Source organism: Cynocephalus volans, chromosome 6 (assembly GCF_027409185.1).
Source record: "Cynocephalus volans isolate mCynVol1 chromosome 6, mCynVol1.pri, whole genome shotgun sequence".
In the NCBI taxonomy this organism is placed as follows: Eukaryota; Metazoa; Chordata; class Mammalia; order Dermoptera; family Cynocephalidae; genus Cynocephalus; species Cynocephalus volans.
Genome location: NC_084465.1, coordinates 162,542,036 through 162,565,491, shown reverse-complemented (window position 1 = coordinate 162,565,491; position 23,456 = coordinate 162,542,036). Strand labels below are relative to the sequence as shown.

Below are 23,456 nucleotides of genomic sequence, written 5' to 3'. Positions count from 1 at the left end.
GTTATAAGCAACAGAAATAGAACAGAGGTGAAAGATCTCTAAAATGAGAACTACAAATTACTCCTGAAAGAAATTAAAGAGGACATAAAAAGATGGAAAGACATTCCATGCTCTTGGACCAGAAGAATTAACATTACAGATTCAATGCAATTCTCAGCAAGATACCAATGATATTCTTCACAGAAATAGAAAAAAGAAAAATCCTAACATTCATATGGAACATCAAAAGACCCCAAATAGCAAAAGCAATCCTAAGAAATAAATAAATAAATAAATAAATAAAATAAAACCATTGGTGTTACACTACCAGATTTTAAACTATACTATGAAGCTACAGTAACCAAAACAGCATGGTAGTGGCATAAAAACAGACACTCGGACCCAATGGAACAGAATAGAGAACCCAGAAATCAACCCACATGCTTACAGCCAACTGATTTTGACAAAGTCACCAAGAACATACATTGGGGAAAAGACTGCCTCTTCAATAAATGGTACTGGGAAAACTGGACATCCATATGTAGGAGAATGAAACTAGACCCGTACCTCTTGTCATTTACCAAAATCAACTCAAAATGGATTAGACTTAAGTATAAGACCTGAAACTATAAAACTTCTAAAAGAAAAGCTACAGGAAACAGTTGAGGAAGTAGGACTGGGCAAAGGCTTTATGAATAAGACCCCAAAAGCACAGGCAACAAAATAAAAAATAAACAAATGGGATTATATCAAACTAAAAAGCTTCCGCACAGCAAAAGAAACAAGTAACAGAACAAAAAGACAACCTCAGAATGGGAGAAAATATTTGCAAAAAAGGTATTACTATCAAGAATGCACAAGGAACTCAAACACCTTAACAGTAAAAAAACAGGTAACCCAATTAAAAAATGGGCATAGGAGATAAACAGCCACTTCTCAAAGGAAGATATACAAATGGCCAACAGATGAAAAACTGCTCAACATCACTAAGCATCTGGGAAATGCAAATCAAAACCATACAGAGATATCATCTCACACCAGTCAGACTGGCTATTATCAAACAGGCAGAGAATGCTGGCAAGGATGCAAAAAGAGAGGGGAACCCCCCTGCACTGCTGGTGGGCTTGTAAATTAGTGCAGCTTTTATGGAAAACAGTGTGGAAGCTCCTCAGACAACTACAGACAGAACTGCCACATGATCCAGCAATCCCACTGCTGGGTATGTACCCAAAGGAATGGAAATTAGCACGTCAGAGGGATACCTGCACTCCCATATTTGTCACAGCTCTATTTGCAATACCCAAGAGTTGGAACCAACCTAAACATCTATCACCAGATGAGAGGGTAAGGAAAATGTGGAATATATACACAATGGAATACTACTTATACATAAAAAAGCATGAAATTCTGCCATTTGCAGCAAAATGGATGAACTTAGAGAAAATTATCTTAAGTAAAATAAGCCAGTCACAAAAAGAGAAATACCGCATGTCCTCACTCATAAGTGGGAGCTAAAAAAATAAAGAAATAAAGATACAATTCCAATAATTCGTTGAACTTTCAAAAGGAGAGAACAGAACTGAGGTCATCAGAGGTGGAAAAGGAGGAGGGGGAGTAGGGGTAGCAAGAAATTGGTAAAGGGCCACAAAAAATGATTATATTGTGTAATGTTAAATATATTAATTATCCTAATTTTATATCACATATTCTACACATGTATTGATATTCTATGCTGTCCTCCACATATATAACCAATTATGTTTCAATAAATTAAAAAAAAGAAGAAAAAACAATACTACCAAAAAAATACTAAATAGTAATATTGAGGAGTCTTTGTCACTCCAGCAGGAAACCCCAAGTCATCCCTGGAGACAGCAGGGTGCAGCAGTTAGAGCAGGGGTTCAGAGGCCAGACTGCTGAGGCCTCACCTCTTAACATGTGGCTTCACCTTCTTAAACTATAACACCCCTCCAGGCATAGGATCTGGGAGAATTCAGTGAGTTCATCAGCGATTTTATTGTTATTGGTATCCTCCCATATAAAGAACCACTACACACTGATATGGAAAGGACACACAACCCCCCTGCCAGATGGACCAAGAATATGAAAAGAAAAAGCAAAAGGCCAGTAAGCACTGTAAAACATGTTCAAATTCACAAGTAAACAGAGAAATGACAACTTGAACATTCTGCATGTCAGACTGGCAAAAAATAATTATAAGCAACACTGGTAGGGATGCAGGAAGCCAGTGTTTTCCTATCCTTTTGGTGGAAGTATAAATTATCACAAACCTTTTAACACATATGACAGTGTTTATTAAAATCTAAACTACTCATGAAATTGACAAGCAACCCCATTTACGGAAATTTACACAAAAGAATAAACTCTCTAAGTATACAGGTACAAGGATTACAGTGCTTAGAGCATATATATATGCTATATGTAATAGCAAAAATACCTGAATGTATATAAAATACAAAAATGATACCTGAATGTTCATAGAGAAATGGCTGAATAAATTACGACACAACCATGTTATGCTATATTAAAGGGGTATTAAAGAACAAATGAGAACTACTTGTATACAAGTTGACAAGAAGGAACGTCCATCAACTTACTTACAGAAGTGTGTGCAAGATAATCTTATCTTGTTTAAGAAATTAAAGTAATACTTTCTAACAACCAAGAACCTCTCTACATAATCACACATGAGTGTGCCTGTATGTATTTGCATAATAAAATAGGGTACAGACCAAATAGTTAATACTGGTAACATTAGTGCATAGGATCAGGAGAAAGGGGCAGAGGATATTAATTTTACTTTAAACACATTTATTGTTTAATTTTTTAATTTTTATTGTTTAAATTTTTATGAAAATGTTTACCTTGAATTTGAAATGGCTGAATCTTTTTAAAACTTAATTGACTCTATTTTTAGAGCAGTTTTACGCTGACAGAAAAACTGAGTAGAAAGTATAGGTAGTACCTTAGTGCTCACATACCCCTGCCCCACCTGCAGTTTCCCGTTAGCCTTTTGCATGGGGCTGGTACATTTGTTATAAATGATGAACCAATCCTGATACACCATTATTAACTGAAATCCGGTGTTTATACTGGGGATCACTCTTAGTGTTGTTTATTCTACGGGTTTTGACTAATGCATAATGTCATGTATCCACCATTATAGTATCATGCAAAATAACTTTCAGGAGACCTGACACCACAAGGAGTTAGGGTGCAGCTGAGACCTGAACTCCACCTGGTCTCCTGACACCCTGGTGGGCGGCCCCTCCTCCCCCCCTGCTGCTGCTGTCTTGTGTTAGTTAACTTGAGAGGAACCTGCTACTTTTTAGAGGCAGCATTGACTTGCAGCACCTGATGAACAGTGAGAGGTGAGCACTCACTTCCCAAGAGACTGTTTATTTACATAATAAAATAAGACAGTAAAGGTACCTTTGCCTGTCTAGGACATTCAAACATGTGAAATAATTGACAGTTTTCCAGGAAAATATCCGTTTTAGGAGGTCGTGTTCCATCTGTGTGGCCCCAGGCAGAACTCCTGGATTTGCAGGGCGACCACATGGTTCAAGACTAAGGACACTTTCCCTGTCTCAGTCCCAATGTATCCTTCTATAAAATTAGGATGATAATAACGAATACCCTGCTTGGCTGCTGTAATGAGAAAATGGCTATGAAAACTTCTTAACCATAAGCACCAACAAAGTTTGAAGTATTAATTTAGTTATCCAGGTTTTCACACGTGGGCATAAATGAAAGTTGTAATTATCTAGGCAAAACCACCCAGTGGCCAGCATCGGTCCCCATGTGGAGAATCACATGACAGCGTGGCTTCAGATCAAAGTCCGATGACGCTCACATGAAGGTGCGAGGGACAGCATGGCAGCAGCCATCCCAAGCAGGCGCCAACACGGCCCCCAGCAGGCGCTGTTGGTAAAGTCAGTGCAGCAAGAAGCCAAAAATGTGTCACTTGAGACTAGTCAGACTCAAGTTTCAAACACGGGTCCACTCGTGCTTGTTACCAGTGTGACCTGGCACACTAATTGATCCTCTTGCAAGCTCAGATTTCTCATCTGCAAAATAAGGTTCCCACCCCTCACCTCAGTAGTTTTCCATGATGATTAAATGAGATCATAAAGATAAAGGGCCTGAGACCCTTTGACCAAGGACACAGTAAGGATTCAATCTCATCCTCACCTTCCCTTCCTGGGGGCCTGCTCACCTCATGCAAATCCCAGGCACGCACAGTGCAGTCTGAGGACACGGTGCAAACCACAGACTTCTCCCTCCTGTCAAACCTGTACTCACTAGTTGTGACGTAAGCCAGCTCCTCTATCTGTCCTGTAAGAGAACACAGACAGGCCTGTGATGTGAACACTCAACTTGGTAAAAGGGCAAGCAAGAAAACCATTTCTCCTTCTCTGTCTCAGGAGCACAATGGATGCTCGTTTAGGGGACAGTGTGGATGGCAAAAGAACTAGGGCTTCAGAGTTACAATTGGATTCTGCTCCCAGGACTGCCCATCACCCTCCAGCCATGTAACCTTAATCTACCCCCTGCACTTTTACTTTCTGTTTCTTCCTCCTCTGAAACAGACATAATGAGCCGTTCCTCACAAGGTTATTGCAAGGATCAAATGACATAACACAAATGATATAGAACACAGCAAGACATGCACTCATCAAGTGATGCTTTCCAAGTCACTGGCTGAAATGCCATGACTGCACCAGAAGGAGACTTGACTTGACCAGAGACATGTCCAGAAAGAGAGTGAGCAGTGGGAGTGAGCACAGCTACCACATTCCCCACCTCATACCTGCATGCCCAGCAATGGCTCTGCAGATGAAGTCCTTCCCTGGCTGCCCAGATTCCATTCGGAACTCCAGCTCAGACCAGCAGAGATAGTACTGTTTCCATGTCTGTGTGCCCAGGACAACCTCAGAGGCTTTGCAGGAGGACCAGTGTCTCAGACACAGCTGCCTGAAAAACAGAAATTCCAGGCGGTATATAACAGTCATGGCTTTTGGAGCCACTAGGCCTAGCTTTGAATCCTGGCTTTGCCTTTTATTGGCCATGAAACCTTGGGCAATTCACTTTACCTACCTAGGCCTCAGTTTTCTCTCCTGTAAAATGGGGATAAGGATGACATAACACTGAATGAGTGCTCACTATACATTAGGCACAAAGTGCTTCTTATAACAACCCTATTAAATAAGATCACATCCCCATTCTACACCCAAGGACGTGGAGGCAGAGAGTGGTTAGACAACTTACTCAAAGTTATGCAGCTGGGATGCAAGAACCCACATTTTTTGAAGTCACCAACTCTAACTGTTGAATTGCCTATTTCTCCCTTCAATTCTGTCAGCCCTTCATGTATTTGTTGCTCTGTTGTTAGGGGCATATATATTTATAATTGCTGTATGTTCTTGATGGATTGACCTGCTTATTATTATCAAACATCCTTCTTTGTCCCTAATAACATCTTTTATTTTAAAGTCTATTTTGTCTGATATTAGTATAGCCACACCAGCTCTTTTAGTTATTTTTTTGCATGGTACCTTTTCCCATTCTTCTATTTTCAAACTATCTGTGTCTTTGAACCTAAAGTAAGTCTCCTGCAGACAGCATAAAATTGGATCATTTTTAAAACTCATTCTGCCAATCTCCGCCTTTTTACTGGAATGTGTAATCCATACACATTTAATGGAATTACTGATAAGACAGAATATATGTATGTCATTTTGCTATTTATTTCCTAGGTCTTATGCCTTTTCTCCCTCTACCTTTTTTTTTTTTTTTTTTTTTTTTTGTCGTTTTTTCGTGACCGGCACTCAGCCAGTGAGTGCACCGGTCATTCCATTATTACTGTCTTCTTTTGTGTTAAATATTTTCTAGGGTGCTATTTTAATTCCCTTGTCATCTCTTCTACCATATTTTAGTGGTTGTCTTGGAGATTACTATTTAATGTATAACAATCTAGTTTTGATTAATACCAACTTAATTTCCATAATATATAAAACCTTTACTCCTATATAGCTCCATTTCCTCCCTGCCTCCTTTGTGCTGTGATTGTCACACATATTTCATCTTTATACACTGTGTGCCTGTCAACAGAGATTTGTACTTACTGCTTTATATAGTAGTCTTTTAAATCAGATAAGAAAAAGAAGTTACAAACAAAAAATACATTTATATTACCTTTTATATATGCCTATTAAGTTACCTTTACTGGTACTCTTTTTTTATGTGGATTCAAATTACTATCTAGTGTCCTTTCACTTCCCTTTAGTATTTCTTGCAGACTCCCTTTAGTACTTCTTACAGAGCCAATATATCTCCAATGTGGCAATACTAAGAGGTGAGGCCTTTAGGAGGGGAGTGGATTTTAAGGGCTCTGCCCCCTCATGAATGGATTAGTCCATTCATTATTAATGGAATAATGGGTTACCATGAGAGTGGCACTAGTGGCTTTTTCTTTAACAAGAGAAAGAGACTTATTGAGCATTCTAGCATGCTTTGCCCTCTTGCCATGTGATGCTTTGTACCACCTTAGGATTATGCAGAGTCTCTACCAGTAAGAAGGCCTCAACAGGTACACTCCTTCAATTTTGGACTTCCCAGCCTCCAAAACTGTAAGAAATAAATTTCTTTTCTTGGGCTGGCTGGTTAGCTCAGTTGGTTAGAGCACAGCCTTATAACACCAAGATCACAGATTCAGATCCCTGTACAGGCCAGCCACCCCCCCCAAAATAAATAAATAATAGATAAAAATGTATTTTCTTTATAAATTACCAATTTTAGGTATTCTGTTATAAGCAACAGAAAACTAAGACACAACACGAGTCAGCTGTTGATTCCCTTTACTGAATTTTTCATTTCAGTACTTTTTAATTTCAAAATTTCTAGTTATTTTTTATCATTTCTTTATTGGTATTCTGTATTGGGTGAGACAAGCTGTCTCATACTTCCCTTTAGTTCTTTACATGTGGTTTCCTTCAGTCCTTTCAACATATTTTAAATAGCTGACATAAAATTTTTGTCTAGTTAAGTCCAATGTCTAGGCTTCCTCAAGGACAGTTTCTTTTTTTTTTTTTTTTTTAAATTTTATTATGTCGATATACATCGTAGCTGATTATTGCTCCCCATCACCAAAACCTCCCTCCCTTCTCCCTCCCCCCCCCTCCAACAATGTCCTTTCTGTTTGCTTGTCGTATCAACTTCAAATAATTGTGGTTGTTATATCTTCTTCCCCCCGCCCCCGGTTTGTGTGTGTGTGTGTGTATGTGTGTGTGTGAATTTATATATTAATTTTTAGCTCCCTCCAATAAGTGAGAACATGTGGTATTTCTCTTTCCGTGCCTGACTTGTTTCACTTAATATAATTCTCTCAAGGTCCATCCATGTTGTTGCAAATGGCAGTATTTCATTCGTTTTTATAGCTGAGTAGTATTCCATTGTGTAGATGTACCACATTTTCCGTATCCACTCATCTGATGATGGGCATTTGGGCTGGTTCCAACTCTTGGCTATTGTGAAGAGTGCTGCGATGAACATTGGGGAACAGGTATACCTTCGACTTGATGATTTCCATTCCTCTGGGTATATTCCCAACAGTGGGATGGCTGGGTCGTATGGTAGATCTATTTGCAATTGTTTAAGGAACCTCCATACCATTTTCCATAGAGGCTGCACCATTTTGCAGTCCCACCAACAATGTATGAGAGTTCCTTTTTCTCTGCAGCCTCGCCAGCATTTATCGTTCATAGTCTTTTGGATTTTAGCCATCCTAACTGGGGTGAGATGGTATCTCAATGTGGTTTTGATTTGCATTTCCCGGATGCTGAGTGATGTTGAGCATTTTTTCATATGTCTGTTGGCCATTTGGATATGTTCCTTAGAGAAATGCCTACTTAGCTCTTTTGCCCATTTTTTAATTGGGTTGCTTGTTTTCTTCTTGTAAAGTTGTTTGAGTTCCTTATATATTCTGGATATTAATCCTTTGTCAGATGTATATTTTGCAAATATTTTCTCCCACTCTGTTGGTTGTCTTTTAACTCTTTTAATTGTTTCTTTTGCTGTGCAGAAGCTTTTTAGTTTGATATAATCCCATTTGTTTATTTTTCCTTTGGTTGCCCATGCTTTTGGGGTCTCAAGGACACTTTCTGTTGGTTGCTTTGTTTCCTGTGCATTGACCATTCTTTCATGTTTCTTTGTATGTCTCATAACTTTTGTTGAAAACTGAACATTTTAAATAATATTATGTGTAACTCTGGAAATCAGATCATTTCTGGTTTTTTTTTTTTTTTTTTTTTTTTTTTTGCTGTTTTATGTTACTGTTTGGTCAGTGATGTTTCTGAACTACTTCTGAAAAGTCTGTATTCTTTATTATGGGTAGCCACTGAAATCTCAGCTCAGTTAGATTACTGCTTACTAATAACTTGACAGAGATTTCCTTAGTCTGGAACCAGTAAGTTTCCCAGTCTTTGCCAAGGGGTTCTGTATGTAGATTGGGGCCCATCTTTAACATTCAGCAGGGAATTTGACAACTCTACCTTAGCCTTCACTTCCTGCTAATGCAGTCTCAGGGTCAGTAGGAGTTTAGAGTTTTCTTAGGTTTTTTTTCTGAGCTTGCACACAGCCCTGGGCATGCATGTCACCCTCTAGATTCTTAGGAACATGTTAGAGTTTTCAAAGTCTTTAAGGACATCTCATTCCCCAGCTTTTCTTTTTAAGCTTTTTGGTCAGTCTATTGTTTGCCCAACTGTCAGCCAGGCACAAAGTTAACCAGATGTCTGTAATTGTTTCAACAAATGTCCCAAAGTAAATTTTTTTTGAACTCCACATCAGGTCAAATAAAGATAGCCTTACAAATAGGGTCTTCTAAGAAGCACCAGACAGGTCAAGTAATGACAGTTCTCTGGGAATGAGCCTTTTAAGGATCTCCAATCCCATTCTTCACTCTCCAGTGACTGCCAGAATCCAGTTTTCACTGTTATTGTGAGCTGTTGATATCCAAGTCTAATATAGAGCTAGAGGGGTGTTAGAGGAATAGGAATATTCTTACTGAGATTCAGTCATTTTTCTTGAATAAACACTTCCCAGATTGCTGCGAGCCTTTGGTTATTTCCAGAGTTCTGAAAAAGTTGGTTTTGACCATTTTTGCCAATTTTCTCATAGTTTTTATGGAGACAACTTTTGGAGGTTGTTACTCTGCCATCTTCCAAGAGCCTACATTCGTAATGTATATGTGACCACTGTTAATCCTATGATAGTACCTTTCTCATAGATTGTTGAGAATAAAAGGTTAGCTCATCCATGCTGCAAACAATTACTAAACACCTGCCTAATCTGTGGGCCCTGGAGTGAATTAGACATGACTCTTGCCCTAGAGGCACTCTCAGCTGGTGGTTAGTTAGAGGATAAGCAAAAATAAAATTCAGGGAAGAATTGCTAAGTTCTAGAAGGAAGAAGCAGCTTATGGTGCTATGGGATTTGAGCACAAGGAGAGTGGATATCTGGCTGGAAAGTGAGGGAGGCTTTATGGACAGAGGCTTTCAGCACTTATGGTACATCAGAGCTGATGTGGCATCCTCTGGCTCCAGTCCAGTACTCATACCTCAAGAGGTGGAGAATGAAGTCAGATGAAAAATAACTCGTTCATATCCCCACAGTCTGAACAAGTACAACACAAAGTCTCTATCATCCTAACTTGCACACTCATTGAACACTTATGTGTCAGGTTTTGTTCTAGGCACTGAAGAGCTTCCAAAACACTGAGAAGAGTTTTAGTGCTCATGTGGGGTGAAGGTTTACTGTGTTTGCTGAATCTCTGGCCTTTTACCAGAAATACCATATTGACAGCCTATGGGCAGAACAGGCCCCCAGATTATTTTGTTTGGCCCGCATAGGAATGGCCCACATGAACTAGCTGCCAACACTTAAAAATCAGGAGATTTTACATAAAAATCAGATAAAAGCAGGAGGTCTAGCAATACTGAACCCAAATTCCCACCTGGCAAAATTTGCCTGGAGCCACACGGCTGTACCCTTTAGATGACAATGATTCACCACGGTCTTCATCATTCCCTTTATCTCCCTGACTCTGAGGCTGAACAAACATCTCCCAGTGTTTTTATAAGGACAGTAGTCAAGGATACAAACACAAGGGATGACACCAAAACTATAAAATAGTAATGAACTGAAAACCTATTCATGATTTGGCCTGCAGACAACTGAACAATTTGCATGAGGAACCTGGAGGCACAGGATGGTAACATATGAACACTACCTGGAAGTTAGGTGATGTGCTGAAGAGAATATTCTTGAACTGCTCAAAGAAATACATTTCACTCAGAAAATTGCTACCCTGGCTTATGTCATCACTCTTATTCTGTTGATCTTATTTTAGTTGAAATAAAAGGAAAGTAAAGTATTTCTTGTACACATAGTTCAATCTAAACAAGCGGATTGAATTATGTCCCCCCAAAACTCACTGAAGCTTGAATTGTGTCCCCCAAATTTTATGTATTAGAAACTTAGCCCCCGCTGTGACTGTTAAGAGGGTGGGAAATCCTGTGGTAGTTGAAAGGTGGAGCATTGAAGAGGTGATTGGATTGTAGGACCGTGCAGTAGTGAATGGATTAATAATGGTGGTCAGGGGCGTGGTGTGAAGGGCTTCAAAAGAACAGAGAGGAGAGTCTGTCTCTCTCTTGCTTTCTCTCTGCTCTTTCTGCTTCCACTATCTTGCAATGTGAGGGGTCACTGCCTGCCACCACCAGATGTGTTCCTTGGACTGTGGATTTCCCAGCCTCAAAAACTGTAAGCAATAAATTTTGTTTTCTTTATAAATCACACAGTTGCCGGTATTTTGTTATAAGCAACAGAAATGGACTAACACAAGTATAAACATAAAAGCTAGACCAAGAAGATAATGTGGTTTTAAAAAAGCAGGAGATGGCACATTTCTCTGTGGAAGTGAAATCTATTCCTACATGTTTAAGTCCATCATATATCAAACCATAGTGAGAACTACAACCAATATTTAGAAAAGAGATAATAAAACCAAACGATTTAACCAAAAAAGGAAAAAAGGTGAACATCAATAAAGTATAAATATGAATAAAGTAAGTGTTATACCTCTAAAATACAAGGATGTATCAAGTGAAAAAAATACTTTGGCACCAAAACCTTTCACAGATAGCAATTAATAACAAAAAAGAAGCTATTGTCCACAACAGAAATTACATACCTTAAATGGAAGCAATTATTTGCAATTTTACTTCTAACCAAAAAGCTAATGCTTAATGTGTTGAAGAAATTACAGGATTTCAAAGGTCACAAAGCATTTAAAATAGTAATCTGTAGCATTTTCAATTGAAATTATACAGTACAAATTAAAAATATATCACATGGTCAACCATGTTTATTCACTGTGTCCATGAGAATTTCAATGGGCCTGGAGAGCTTTTGGACATGGCACCCATGCAAGGCACAGCATCAGGAAATGACACATGCATGTGTCCACAGGTCATGATGCCTTCGGAATGCTGTTGTCTGAGCTTAAGAAACATAAACCCAGTGTTTTTATAAGGACAGTAGTCAAGGATACAAACACAAGGGATGACACCAAAACTATAAAATAGTAATGAACTGAAAACCTATTCATGATTTGGCCTGCAGACAACTGAACAATTTGCATGAGGAACCTGGAGGCACAGGATGGTAACATATGAACACTACCTGGAAGTTAGGTGATGTGCTGAAGAGAATATTCTTGAACTGCTCAAAGAAATACATTTCACTCAGAAAATTGCTACCCTGGCTTATGAGGAAAGATAACAAAGACTAGGGTTGGGATTGGCATCACACCTCTTTAAACATGTAAATATTCTTGGGCCAGGACCTCCACAAAGTTACAATACGTGAGTCAATTCATTTATTCCTAGTGAAACAATTTTTTTGAGAAACGCATTTGCTAAGACATAATCTTGTCCACTTTCTTATAGAAAAGTCACTTTCTGGAACTGAATGTTATATCTAGACTACATTCCCCCAATTGTACAGATAAAGACCGAATTCTCATAAAAGTTCTCTTACTTCAAAACTGGCTAGAGATTAGTACTGTTTTTCTAGTTAATATTAGTAATAAAAACTTAATAAAAACCAACAAATGGAATAGAGCTAAATGATACTGCAAATTAAATATGGCAAGACTGGCATTCCAGATGTCCCCAATATCTCAAGGCACAGTCATCCTAAAAATAAAGTCTTTCCATGTTTCACAGACAATGTGTGAACAGCTGTTCTCCATCATGAGTGGCTACAATTATAGTTCCTAGTTGGCAGTTAGAGAAGCACTGTATTCTGCAACAAGATCTGACAGGTTTTTTTTTTGGCAGCTGACTGGTACAGGAATCGAACCCTGGACCTTGGTGTTATCAGCACCACGTTCTAACCAACTGAGCTAACCGGCCAGCCAGTGACAGTTATACCTTGGTACAAAAGAAAAGATGTCAGGTTCCAAAGAAATGAATTAGTAAAAAAAAAAAAAAAAAAAATTCATAACTTGACAATTAAAATGTCTTTTATTTTCAACTTTATTTTTTTCATTTGATCTTTATAACTTCTAATACCATACATTTTTGTGTTGCTATGTTGTTACACCAAAGCTGAATTAAAATAAAGGCAGCTTGATCATATTTCTGTTGATCTGTCTTCTATCAGCCAGCTGCATTCATTTGCTGTATATTTCTGCCCCTGAGTTTGATGGCCCCACCTTATTTCCCATTTGATTAATATAATCTTTCATATTTCAATATTCTAGAAAAACAGCTACATCCCTAACCAGGGAGGATTCTCCTACTGGTAGGGATCGTGGATAATCCTTTCTTATGCACTCAGCAGAGCCAGAAATTCAGATGCTCAGAAGCCTTAACCAGTGCACCCACCGCTCCTCTGCAGGACCACATATGGCTCTTCTTTCACTCACCTCCACAGTTCCTTGGTCCTTGAAACCTCATTCCAGACCTAGAACGAGGAGGAGAGAAGTGTGTGGTCAGACAACAGGCAGTGAGCACCTAGCCTGCCAGGCCCTGTGGAGGGGACAAGAGGCTGAATCAAACTCATTCCCTGCACTCAAGAAAACGCACCCTGAGGTAGAGCTAGAGACATATTTGAATAATCAAAAACAATCAAATAAGGGCAGAATGAGCAACTCAATGGGGGTAAAGGGTGGGGTGCCAAGGGACTCAGAGAAGGGATGACTGATCAAGTCTCAAAGAATGAGTAGCGGTTCTTTACGTGGCTGCAGCATTGCTGAGACACAACAGCTGGGCGAATATTCCTAAGGGTGAAAAAGATGAATGAGTAATTTGTCTTAATTAGAACATAGGATTCTGGGTGGAGAAGAATGGGAAAAGGAGCTGAAGGTTGGCTTAGACCAACTCCCAAAAGTCGTAATGGCAAAAACAGTGAGATGCTACTTGAGAATTTTGAAGAGGAGAGTGGTAGGGTCAAACTGCATCTCAGAAAATCACTTTGGCTACTGTGAGAAGGAAGGTTTGGAGCTGAAAGCAGAGAAGTATGCCTGGTAAGAAGGCTGCTGCAATGAAGTAAATTAAGGCACGGGCCAAGGGGATATCCCAGAAATGCTGGACGGCAGAATGAGGGCAGCCTCCAGCCTCCCAGGCTGTCCTGTATCCTCTACACAGACTATCCTCCCACGACTGCTTTCTGCAGTAGTGTTTACCAGGAGGCTCAGGATAGTTTCACGGAATAGGGAACAGGGTGCCAGACCTTTCCCCCCGTCAGGCCCAGGCCTGCCTCATGGAACTTCCTACCCTCTCCAGCTAAGACGTCCAGAATTCTGGAGCCTACACAGCTTCAGTGGGCAACTCTCTAGAGCCTTCGGTGGGCCAGAACCTCTGAGGGTCCCATCCCAGACATGTGGCTTTCCAAGCCCCGGCAGAAGCAATGACCACCCTCTCTGAGCCCAAGCGACCCCTTCAACAGCCCTCATTCACCTGCCAACTCAAAGTTCCTACGCCTTTAAGAAGTCTTTTTGGCTGGTAGAAGTGTAAAGTTTATATTCTGCAAACTCAAACCAGGCAAGATGATCTGTGCATTTTCTCTGTATATCCTTTCTCTCTCTCTCCTTTCTATAGTTCCTAGTTCAAAACGCAACTGAGATCTTCTTTCCCAGACAGAGAATTGTAATACACAATACACCCTGCAAAATAAATGCTACCCACCTTTAAAGGATCCTTCTGTTAGCTCCTGGCCTTCACAATGACACCGTGAGGCAGGGATTACTGACCTCATTTTACCTATGAGGAAACTATGACCTGGGGAAACTGGTGCTACCATAGGGTATTGGGCACCTCCCTTTCAAACTTGTCCCCTAAGTTACCCCTAGCCTACTGCCATGGAAACAGCTAGGGATCCAATTCCAGCTCTGTGCATAACTCCATGGGTGACCTTGGGCAAATCACTGTGTGATATTCAGTATCCTGATCAGTAAATATGAGGGCGAAAGCCCAATATTTCACTTGATACACTTAAAAGTATAATAACGGTATTCTAGCAAGGATCTGCTTATTAACCTTTTTGTAAAACGATATAATATGAATTTTAAGTTCCTTAAAGAAATTCATTTACTCAACAAATATTTACTGAGAGAACTTAACCGTCAAGGCACACACTGGGTGACAGAGACAGTGATGAAAAGTACAAACTCCCTCTCTTAAGAACGGATTTAGCAGGGAAAACCCGATACTAAACAAATACACGATACAAATAATCACGAGATTACAGTTCTGCGGAGTCCTCGGGGGAAGAAGACAGCGTGCCTGTAACACAGGGCGGTGCACAGCGGGGAACCCACGGGACGAGCTCACTCCACCAGTGTTTATTTCGTGAGCACCGGCATGAAGGAAACGACGGACGGGGGGTGCGAGTGGCTGGGGACGGACACCTCTGAGCCGGCAGGATGCGGAGCCATCAGCATCACCATCACGGGGAGAACCGGGAGTGTGGCCGTCAGGGCACAGGGAACGGGTAAAAGAAAAGCTCCCAGGAAGGAAGTTCCAGAACATTCCAGAAAAGGCGAGAATGCAAAGAAAAACGGTCTCTAAGCCAATTTTAGGAGTGAACCCTGATGGCAGGGAGCCTGCGTCTGGTTCACAGGCGCCCAGCGCAGGAGAAGGGACGGTCGCTAGAGCCTCCCGAGGACGCCGAGGTCTCCGCCCGGGACCACGAGCGACTCCCGCCGCTTCACGGATTCAGAGCAGACCGACAGCCTCCGCCACGGACAGGGAGACCGAGGGTCCAGAGGAGAAGCCCCGGCCGCCGACGCGCCGGCGACCACAAGCCCAGGCCCTGCCTCTCGCCCTGCACAGAGCGCGTCACCTTGTTCACCTGCGAGGCGCAGAGAAGGTCTGGGGCCTCCAAGAAGGAGAAGACGCGGAGCAGCTCGTCCCGACCCAGGAGCGCGTCCATCCCGCCGGCTCCGCCCAGCCCGGCAGCCTTCGCCGCGCTCCCGCCGCGGCCCCGCCCCGCCCCCGCCGAGCCCCCGCCGCGATCCCTCCCGGGCCCCTTCCTGCTCCCGCCCCCGCCCCCCCTCCAGCCCCTGCTCCCGCCCGGGCCCCTCCCTGCTCCCGCCCAGCCCGCCGCGCCCCGACAGCCACGCCCAGCCCACTCCGCTAACTCTCTTAAGTGCCGGCCGGCTCCTCTTTCCCTGACTGCCAACTTGCCTCTGCCCTCGCGCTCGTCCTGATCCTGGCACTGAACCAACCCTGTTTTAAACCCTTGTCCTGGCCCTCGGTCTGACCTGCTCCCTTGCACTGGACCTTGCACTGGACGCCGAGCCTGCCCCTGGACCTTGCTCTCGCTTTCTCGACCTCACCTTTGACCCGGGCCTGACCCTGGTCTTCACCCTGGGCCTTCACCCTGACCCTGCTCCTCATCCTGACTCTGACCGGCGCTGGCCAGCATCTGCCATCTACCCCTACACTTGTTGCTACCCTCACCTCAGCCCTCAAGACCCTGACATTCACTGTGTCCCTGGCCTTCACTGTTGCTTCACCACTACCTGAACCTCCCAGAGGGCAGGGTCCTGGCCCTGGCCATCGTACTGACCCTCACTATCCCTTTCCCTACCATTGGTTTTCTCCCTAATGCTGGTCTTGGCCCTCATCCTTGCCCTGGTCCTGGTCACAGCCTCTGGTCACAGGGGTCCTGACTGTCACCTGTGCCCTCGCCTACATCTGTCCCACGCCTGGCCTCAACTCTGACCCTCGCCCTGGCCTTTGTCTTGGCTTTGGCACTGGCCCTGGCCCTCACCCTGGTCATTGCCCTGGCCTAGGTCCTTGCACTTACTTGCTCTCACCTTTGCCCTCCCCTCGCCCTTGCCATATGACTCTCATCCTCGCTCTGGACCCCTTCTTTGCCTTCACTTGGGCCCTGAACTTTGTACTTGCACTAGCCCTGGCAGTTCACCTGACCTTCCCCTGGCCTGGCTTTGCCATCTCCCTTATCCTTGACCTCAACTGAACCCTTGCCCTCAAGCTGGTCTTTGCCCTGGCTCTTACATTTGCCCTCATTCTCTTTGACTCTCACCCTCACTATGAAATTGAGCCTGAGCCCTGTTCCTCACCCTTGCCTGGTTTTGCCCTCATGTTGGTGCTTGTCCTCACCTAACATTCACCCTCACCCTGACCTTCGCAGTCACCCTCACAATGACCCTCAGCCTCCCTCTCACCTTGGCGCTGTCCCTTGTGCAAGCCCTGCCCTGACCCTCACCTTGGCTTTTATGCTAGCCTTGATACCAGCTGTGGACCTCATGTGGTCTTGGTCCTGGCCTATACAGGTTCAGATCAGATTTAATGTAAAAGTGAAGGGCAGAGTGAAGGTCAAGATCAAGTTCAAGGTCAGGGATAGGTTTGGTCAGGGTGAGGACATGGTCATTGACAGAGTGAGGTGAGGTAAAATTGACAGTCATATTCAGGTTGACAGTGAATGTCCAGTTCTGGATAGGATTCAAGGTCAATTCCAGAGTCAAGGTGAGTGTGAGGTTGATGTTCAGGATTAGGGTCCCTGAACTTGACCTTGACCATGAACTGACCCTGACCCTCTAATGTATCCTTATCCTGACCTTCACACTCATCTTGACCTTGGGCTTGATTTTGAACCCAACCCTAACCCTAAAACTTCCCTCACACTAATTTTGACCTTGAACTAAATTCTGACACTGACCATAGCCCTGACCTCTCCTTTACTTTGATCCTTAATTCGACACAGTCCTTTACTCTGAAGATCAATGTGAGGATAATGTTAGGGTCAGGGTGAAGTTTAAGTCAGGTTCCAGGTCAGGGTGAGCGTGAGGTTCATTGTCAAGTTCAAGGTCAATTCAAAGTCAAGGTGGGTATATTAGTTTTCTATTGTTGCCTTAAAACAACATAGTAAACATAGTGCCTTAAAACAACATATGCTTATTATCTTTTAGTTCTGTAGGTCAGAAGTCTAGTCTGAGTCTTGGGCCAAAATGAAGGTGTCAGCTGGGCTGCATTCCACACTGGAGGCTCTGGGAGAGAATTTGTTTCTTTGCTCATTAAAGTTTTTGTCACAATTCAGCTTTTTGTGGTTTTATGAATGAGATTTCCATTTCCTTGCTGGGTGTCTGCTGAGATCCCTTCCCAGCTCCTGAGACCACCTACATTCCTTGGCTTGTGGCCCTCTAACTCCATCATCAAAGCCAGCAATAGCAGGTCAAGTCCCTCTCCTCTTTCTTCCACTTAATCTCTCTCTCTCTGCCTGCAGCCAGGAAAAGCTGTCCACGTGTGATTAGATTGGGCCTGACCTGCATAATCCAGGATGCTCTTTCATCTCATGATCTGTACATCTGCAAAGTCCCTTTTGCCATGTAAGGCAACATCTTCATAGGTTAGGGCATGGACATCTTTAGGAGGGGCCATTATCCTGCCTGCCACTGTGGATCAGGGTCCGGTTTGTGGTCAAGGTCAAGTTCAAAGTGAAGTTCAATGTGAGGATGGATCCGGATTAGGGTGATTATCAGGCTCAGGATGACGGTTAGCATAATGGTAAGGGCCAGTGTAGAGGAGAAGTTCAATTTCAGGGTCAGGGACCAGATTCAAAATCAAGCCAAGGTCTTGATGGGATCAAGGCAGGTTGAGGATGAGGGTCAAGTGAAAGTCAGGTTCTGCCTCAAGATCAGTGTTAGAGTGCAGAAGAGGCTGTAACCTAGGCTCCATGGTCTCCTAAATGCCCAGGCCCTCACTACCACTAACAGGTCCAAGACAGGAAGTGAACCGGTCATAACCCTTTGTTCTGAGTTTCTGTTCTCGCAGGAAGGGGCAAGAAATCTTAAACCATACTAGACTTCCCTCAAAATATATTGGCTGAAACTGAAATATGGGCCACAGAGATGAACTTTGGTGAATCTCTCCCCAAGGAGAACCCAGGATCTCCACACCTACCTGCCCCAATTTTATGTCATGAGTCAGCCACAATGAGAAGTCTCAACTATACTAGCTGAGAGCTCAAGGTTTAACCCTTGTGACAACATCCTGAGGTCCTGCTGTTGCCCAAAGGCCACATTCCTTCCCGGGTCCAAATGCAAATTTGGCATTAGAACTGACCACTGAACTATGTCTCATAGTCAACTAATCCAAATTGAACAAGCTTGTATCCGTCATTTACATGACATGGCCTAAATAAGAATGTGGGCAGGAAGTTAGGCAGGAACCTTGGCTATATGACAACTTCTTTCCCTTGTTTGGGGAAACACTGCTTTGGTAGTGATCCCCAGTGTTCTCCTTACTTGCAAGTAATAGAGCCTTTTCATTTTACCCTGGTATTAGCGGTTTTGTGCTCTCTGAGGGACAGACCCTGTAGTCTGGTAACAAGGCCATGACCAGGGTCAGTGTTATTTGAGTGTCACTGGCAGGATCAGGGTCAGTGTCAGGGTAAAGGCCTGGTTCAGGTTCAGTGTCAAGCTGACAAGGTCAATCCAAGGCCATGCTCAAGGTCAGAATGGAACTGAGGCCTGGATCAAGGTCAAGGTCAATGTCGGGATCAGGGTCTCAATCAGGGTCAGGATGCAGATTAGCTTCAGTTTCAGCGTACAGGTGTAATTCAGTCAGGTACAAGTCAAGTGCAAGGTCAGAGTGGGTCAGGACAATGCTTTCAAGGTGAGGATTGAGTCTAGAGACAGAATGAGATAGTGGGTCAAAGTCAGACTGAGGGTGAGTGTCCCATTAAGGATAAATGTTCTGGGGTGGTATCAAGTTCAGGGTCATGATCAGTGTGAGAGCTATGTCATTGTCAGGGCCAAGGTCAGGGTGAATGTTAGGGTCATGTTAATCGTCAGGGTCAGGATCAGTGTCATGGTGAGCATCAGAGTAAGATGAGAGTCAGTGTGAAGGTGAGGATCAAGTTCATGGTCAAGGTTAAGTTCCAGGTCAAGTGCAGTCACAGTCAGGGTGATGGTCAGGATAAAGGTCAGAAATGGGCTAGGGTTAGGGAGAGAGTCAATATGAGAATAAGTTTCAGGGTCATGGGCAGATTTAAAGTTAAGTTCAAAGGCAGGTGGGGGTAAGGGTAGTGTATCAGAGTCTGCCAAAGAATTGGATGAGGGTGAGAGTGAGTGTGTAGGTCAGGGTCAGAGTCAGGATCAGGGTCAAGGTCAAATTAAGGTCAGGGTGATGATCAAGTTAAGCGTGAGGATAAGGTTAATTGTCAGATTCAGGTTGTCGGGTTCAGTGTAAGGCTGAAGGTCAAGAGTCAGGTTTAGGGTCAAGTACAAGGTTAGGGTGGGTCAGGGTTAGTGTCTTATGTAGATGGGATTGGTTGAGGGTCCAGGGTCAGTGTGGGTCAGTATCTGGACTAGCATCAATGTCAGGTGAAGTTCAGTAATAGGGACAGGTTCTGTCTAGATCCAGAGCAGGGTCAGATTGATGATCATGTACAGTGTTAAGAACCAGGGTTATAAAAAGGTTGAGTGTCAGAGCGAGGGTCAGGTTCAAGGTCAGATTCAAATTCAGAGTGGGTAAATGTGATGACAATTGTCAGGATAACATTTATTTTTAGGGACAAAGTAAGGTTGAGGTTCAGAATTAGTTTGAGCGTGAGTGTCTGGTTTGGGCTCAGATTCAGGATCAAGGTGAAGGTGAGGCATGATTTTTGACATCAGGATCACGGTCAGGAAGATGTTCAAGGCAATGTAGTGTCAGAACATGGTTAACCAAAGGTCAGAGTAAGGTCAGGGTGAGTGTAGGGTCAGTATCAAGTTCAAGGACATGGTGAGGATCAAGATGGGGGATCTAGGTCAGGTTTATCATTAAGGTCAGTTTCAAGCCCAAGTTAAAGATCAGGATGGGTCAGAGTCAGTATCAGAGTAAAGTTCAGACCAAATTGCAGTTTCAAGGTCAGAATAAGGACAATATATTTTTATTTTTGGTTTTTCTTTATATTTTTAATGTTTTTATATAATGAAGTTTTCTTTGTGGGAAGCTTAATTGTAATTTCTATTTCCTTAATAGATATGGGGCTACTCAGGTTATCAATATCTTCTTGAGTGAGCTTTGGTAATTTCTGTCGTTCAAGGAATTAGCCCATTTTATCTAAGTTGACTTTTATCAGCACAAAATTCATAATACTCTCTGATGATACTTTTAAATATCTGTGTAATGATAACATCTTTCCCATTCCCAGTATTGGTATTCTGTGTCTTTTCTTCTTTTTCCCTTTGATCAGTATGGCTAGATGTTTATCAATTTTATAGATCTCAGCGAATCAGCTTTCAGTTTCACTTATTTTTTTTTCTTTTTCTTTTTCCTGTTTGTTCTATCTGATCTGTATTATTTCTTTTCTTCTGCATATTTTGGACTTAATTTTCTCTTTTTTGTCAAGTTTCTTAAAGTAAAAACTGAGGTGATTCACTAAATACCTTTCTTCTTTTCTAATATATGCAGCTAGTGCTATAACTTTCCACATGAGTACTGCTTTTATACATCATGTTTTCATTTTCACTCAGTTCAGTACTTTAAAAAAAGAAATTCCCTTGAGATTTTCCCTTTGACTCATATACTATTTGGGTTGTTTAATACATATCTTGTCTCACTATGTCATGTCTCATTATGTTCTTCTTGACTGCAACAATTTCTGAGACTTTCCTGACTTTTGATGAACTTTACAAGCCCAGATGGTTTCACTGGAGAATCCGACCAAATATTTAAATAGTAAGAGAAAACAGCAATATTTGCCCAAGTAGTTACCATTCCTGGTGCTCTTGATTTTTTGAGTAGATACAGATTTCCATCTGGTATCACTTTCCTTCTGCCGTCTTCTAGAGTGAATCAGCTAGAAACGAATTCTTTCCAGCTTTTACATGTCTGAAAAAGGTTTTATTTTTTCTTTATTATCATTATTACTATTTTTTGGCGGCTGGCCAGTAAGGGTATCCAAACCCTTCATCTGGGTGTTATCAGCACCACACTCTGAGTGAGCTGACCAGCCAGCCTTATTTTTCCTTTACTTTTGAAAGATATTTTTGCTGGGTAAAAATTCTGTTAACAGATATTCTTTCATTACTTCAAACAACTACTACCAAGCCATGATGTGTTTTCATACTCATGAGTAAGAGTAATCATGCAATTTTCTTTTCTGTAATGTCCTTGTTGAATCTTAGAATCAAGACTATCGCTGATGTTACAAAATAAGCTTCTGTTCTCTGGTATCTTGGCACTTTCTCTTAAATGAATGGTAGAAATTAGCAGTGAAGCTATCCGAGCCTGGTGGTTGCATCATGAAAATAATCTGATTTGGAGGTTCAGTTTAATAGTTTTAAGACACTTTGGCATTTTTGTTTTTGCCTGTTGTAAGTTAGATTTTTCTATGAATTTGTCTATTTTACCAAAATTTCAAATTTGTAAACATGAAGTTATTCCTAATATTATTCTTCTGAATCCTTTTTCATTTCGGATATTGATAGTTTGTGCCTTCTCTTTCTTGATCAGCATCACCCACTTTGACATTATTAATCTCTTGAAAGAATAAATTTTTTGGCTTTGTTCTTCCACATCATACCTTTTTTGTTTTGTTAATTTCTCTTCCTGTTTATTTCCTTCTACCTATTTAGATGTAACTGCTCTTCTTTATTAAACTTGTGATGGATGCACGGCTTAGTCACAGCCTTTTTGATATTATATCCATATCATCAGGATTATAAATTAACCTTTAAGCACTGCTGTGACTGTATCTCACAAGAATTGCTGTGTTGTAATGTTAGTATCAGCCAGTTCATAACATTTTCCATCTTCCATTGTTGCTTCTTCTTTGATCCATGGGTTATTTTAGAAGTGTATTTCTTAATTTTCAGACATATTTGTAATTATGTTATCTTCCAGGTTTCTAGCTTAATTACATTTCAGTAAAAAAAAATACACACCTTGGATCATTTTGATCCTTTGAAATTTGTTGAGACTTGTTATGGCCCAGTCTATGATTGATTTATTGTGTTTTGTCTTTTTTTTTTTTTTTTTTTTTAAAGATGACCGGTAAGGGGATCTTAACCCTTGACTTGGTGTTGTCAGCACCACACTCTCCCGAGTGAGCCACAGGCTGGCCCGATTTATTGTGTTTTGCATGTGCCTGAGAAGAATGTGTATCCTGTGTTGTTTGGTTTTGTGTTGTTGACCAAGTGCTCACTATTGCCTGTTACTTACCCACTGACTTGAGTTGACCAACCTTTAGTCAGGATTCTCTCCCCGCCTTAGGCCCCTAACCTTTGGCTCGCCCCTAAGCTCAAACAAGCACTAAGATGTAGACATGCTCCCGTAACAGCTCATTCCAAGAACCTGGTGAGCAACGAAATAAACACGTCCTGTTAAACCACGTTGATTACGCTGCCTGCTCTCCCCACTGCTGCCCTGCTCACCTCTCTATGGAAGCAAAGCCCTTTGTTGATTTGGAGATGCTTGCAGATCCTGAGGTTGGAGTGCTCTCAGTATTGCAGCAGGCTTTTCAAATAGCCTCTCAAGTCTGGATTTGTTTTTATTTAAAATATACAAGTATTAGGTCAATATGTTCATCCTCTTAGGCAAACTACATTCCGAATTGTTCTGTCTTTTCCTGTTTGTTTGGGTTAGTCAAGTGAAGCAGCAGAAACGGAAAAGGAACAAGGAAATCTGCAACTGGTTGTGACTGATTAGTTGTGAACACAACTACACTTGGACTGGCCTCCTGTTTCTTGGAGAGCTATTCTAAATCTAACGCTTTGGAAGTGGATTTGTCTTTCTGGTTTTTAGTTCTGTTACTGTTTGATTTATATTCATCTTAAATTTTGAGACCATATTATGTGAATACTAATTTAGAAAATTTTGCCAATAGATTTAATATCATTAGCATTGAATGTGTTTATCTCTAGCAATGCTCTTTGCCTT

General features: G+C 41.9%; 1 pseudogene; it reads right to left on the bottom strand.

The window, feature by feature from the left end:
- Positions 1 to 15,495, bottom strand: part of LOC134381123 (F-box/WD repeat-containing protein 12-like) — a 34,579-nt pseudogene extending 19,084 nt beyond the window's left edge.
- Positions 15,496 to 23,456: the final 7,961 nt, after the last annotated feature.